This window comes from Haemaphysalis longicornis, unplaced genomic scaffold (genome assembly GCF_048455015.1).
Source record: "Haemaphysalis longicornis isolate Haplotype H1 unplaced genomic scaffold, Haemaphysalis longicornis Haplotype H1 scaffold_20, whole genome shotgun sequence".
Classification (NCBI taxonomy): Eukaryota; Metazoa; Arthropoda; class Arachnida; order Ixodida; family Ixodidae; genus Haemaphysalis; species Haemaphysalis longicornis.
In genome coordinates, this window is record NW_027526296.1 from 5,492,028 (window position 1) to 5,495,694 (window position 3,667).

General features: G+C 46.1%; 1 non-coding gene across 1 annotated transcript; it reads right to left on the reverse strand.

The window, feature by feature from the left end:
* Positions 1 to 2,612: 2,612 nt before the first annotated feature.
* Positions 2,613 to 2,685, reverse strand: Trnar-ucg (transfer RNA arginine (anticodon UCG)). The gene has a single exon. It is a non-coding gene; the product is annotated as a tRNA-Arg (tRNA).
* Between the last annotated feature and the right edge of the window lie 982 nt (positions 2,686 to 3,667).

The following is a 3,667-nucleotide window of genomic DNA, read 5'->3' on the forward strand; positions in this document are numbered from 1 at the left end:
CAGGTTGACAAAACCTTAGAGGGTGCAACCAGAGCGACGAGTTTTGTGTTACGAGATATGCCTCTCAAGGGGAAGCACCATATCTCCCAAGTTACTTACGGTGCGTCTCTATAGAGGGGATGTCAGGAGGCTTGATCAGATAGAACTTACAGCGATATCGTCCCATTGAGTGAGTTCGCGGAGGAGGCCTCTAAAGATAGCAATAAAAAAATCGGAGGTGACGGTAGCCAAGCACAGAGCCTTGCCGTCCTTCATCCTGGGCAATGAATAACTATAAGCGGTTGCATAATCGAACTATTCTGGACAAGCTGTCAATGATGATCCACGCCACAAAAAAGTCATAGTTATTAGAAAACTTTATTATAAGGTCAGATTATTTCAACAGAGATGTAGCGTGGAATTAGTGCTGATTGCGGGTACATTCCACGAGCTTTAAAAAAGCGGTCACTAAGACAAAACACAAATTTCTTTATTTTGAAAGAGTTAGGCTTCAGTACCTCACTCAGCTCCATTCCAGCCACGGAATACGTTTTTTAACGGGAAAAACACAAGAAATATTTAAAAACTGCCAAATTTCGCGCTACTGTGACGTGTTATAGGCAGGGGTGACGTCATATGGGCCAGCACTGAAGCATAATTATCAGTGTGTAAGCTGCAGGTTAGCATTGAAGTGATGAAGTCAAACTGACTTCGAGGGCCCACTGCAACCGTCCCGGGTCCTGTGTCTTAGCGATGGTTTAGTTCGGTGGCCGCCAATCGAATAAGCAAGATTCTGTGACGTCATAAAAAAGTTGCCGGAAAGTGGCTAGGGAGTCGCCACTGTTGAATATTTTTTTCTCTAAAATCTGCATAACTTGTTCGAAGTTTGGGATGAAATAGGTATCGTTGTTATCGGGAAAAAGCAGTCTTTTTATTGATCTAAATTTGTATTTTGTCTTCATGGTCCCTTTAGTGCTTCTGACGCCTTTTGCCATGCCGGCGGAGAGGAGATTAGAGGTAAGATAAGCACTCCGGGAGGCTGCGTGTGGGAGTCAAGCATTGGCACCCCGTTTCTGGTGATGCCCGCCGCCGTAATAGGTTTTCCTTTTGGGGAGCCCGGCCCTCGTTTAGGACGCTTCGGAACTAGGCGTCCAATAAGGGCAACAAAACGCTGTTTCGGAGTTACGTGCCTCGGGGGCCGGGGCCAGAGGGGTTCGTTTACGGCGTGTAACCCGGGCGGCGACTTTTGTGAATGCCGTGGCGCCCAATGGATTCGTCCACGCGTACGCGTCCTCGTGCGTCCGCAGTTTGGGGAGAAGAAGAAAACACGTTAAATCAGTGGAGATAAGGTGCCGACACCCCAAGTCAGGCAGTTTCGGGCCCCTTACTTCCATCTTTCCCTCCTTTATAACAAGTTAGCGTAGCGGAGTTTGGCTCCACGATTGGGTGATTCGAGAGGTCCAGCTGACCAATCGAATTTGACGCGCGGCATACAATGTCTGCGAGGGATGATATTCCCGGGCAAGATAGGGAGCAACAGACTTAGCTGGGGCTTGAGACCAGCGAGACTCCCTGCTTAGTGCACGTAAACCTTTGCCGTCTACGGCGTAACGAAGGGTCGATCGCTAAGCTTGGACAGCTAGGGCGCAACCCAATTATTCGATAAAGGTTTTCTCATCCCTTTTGTAAATGTTTGTGTACCTAATTGTAAATACAGTTTTTGTTTGTCATCATTTCGTCATCATCGTCTTCTCACCTCTTCAGATTCTTCACCAACACCACCGAATTCTTCCAGCGAAGGGTTCCTTCAACGAACCTGCAAACCTACAAAGAAAGGTTTCACGGCCCGTTAAAGCGAAGAACAGTAGGTAACTCCCGTTGCCAAAAAAAAATGGTGCACAACCAGCGCGTACTTACGGTGATGACTGGTGACGTACAAGTTTAAGGCACCCAATTTCTGCCCCATAACGTGAAATAAAAGAAAGAAGCAACGTGGAATTAAAATTAGCACAAAGAGCTATGTAAAGTCAGAGGATAAGCGTAGCATGTACGTATAGACACAGTGAACGAGTGAGATAGGTTATGGAAATAGACGGTGTGGAAGACGTCCCCCCTCAATTTGAGAGAAAGAAGTACATCTCCGACTTTTTTATGCTGAGGACCATCAAAAGTTGGATGTCCGGACTTAGTGGGTGAATTGATACTGCAGGACGGTGTAAAAAACTAGTTAAGGCAGAAAACGAGACGGAGCGATGAGCTAGAAGAATTTAGGAGGAAAACAATCGGTGACTTGCATTAGCGAAGCAATTGGAAGAGGAAGTCTATGGGAGAAGACGTCCTGCACAAGGCGGAAACTAGCTGCTGCTGATGATGATAATTGTGATGATGAACCTTAATACATAGAGCATGTACAGAAACATTCTGTTTAGTTCATTGCATTTCGAGCTGATTTCCGAGCACACGCACGTGGAGTGCATTGGCGACAGCACTGATCGTAAAATAGTATACGTACTATCCGTTGCAGGCATGCCGGGAACTGGCTTGACAGTCAATTTTTATGCTTTAGAAGAAAACCGGTGCGCAGCGACGAGCGAGTTAAATAGAAAAAAAAAGATCAAAAGAAAAAAAAAAAACGTCCGCGACAGGACTCGAACCTGCAATCTTCTGATCCGAAGTCAGACGCCTTATCCATTAGGCCACGCGGACAGATGGAATTTCGGGCCATTTACCATCGTGTGAGAGACGGAACCGTACCATAATTTGCTGTATGGGGTCCTGTTTTGCACGTCACGGATAGAGCACACTTGATTCTTGACTTTTTCCGGTATTTGAACGGTTTGTTGCACATGCTACTGGTTCCATTTTCATAGCTGCTAGCTTTCATCGCCCTAGTTTTGTGGTTGTGTCTGTGTTTAACACTCGATAATAGTTTTACTCGGATCGACCCATTGTACTTTAGTATACTTTACTCGGATGTACTTCATTGTATATTATTCTTATTGCTCTTTGTTGTCTGGTGCTATACATGTTTATTATATTTTTATTTCGCAGAGAACAGTTCCCAGCTTGTCAATTTTGCTTATTCGTTGTGTAGCAAAGGGGGGCTGGGACCTTTGTCATGTTTTTGTAGCCTTTAGTCCCACCGACTTCTCATACTGCTGAGGAAATAAAATCTTTGAATCTTTGATTTGTTTTAACTCTCCTGTGGTAGATTTCACTGAGCGATTGCAACACGGAATGAAATGTTGCAAAGCCTCTCCCACTGTTTTTTGTGTCTGCGTGCGTCTGTTAAGACGAGCTGCTTTAGGTACTGAGCAAGCGTTAGGCTTCATTTCTACAGTCGGAGTGCATAATGCTTTACAGCGAGTTCTCCAATCAGACGGCGGACTGTCGCTGTAAAAAGACACCTCATCAAATTCCGCCTTGGTGGTGGTGGTGGTTGTTGTGTGGGATCAGGCGGGGTTAGCCTGGCTGGATATACCGGCAATTGCTCCGCCCAAGCTCTTCCTCATTAGTCAATGGAAGTGTCCTTTCACCACGAGTTTGCCAGTTCCGTCTCCTGAAGAAAGCTTAGTAGAAGGAGCGACACGTCTATGCGCAGCATCCAATGTCCCATTGGAAAGAAGATTTGGTCCAGAGTGCTGTGTGGGGCTGCCAGCTTTCGAATCGCTGAGAGCATCCGCTCGAC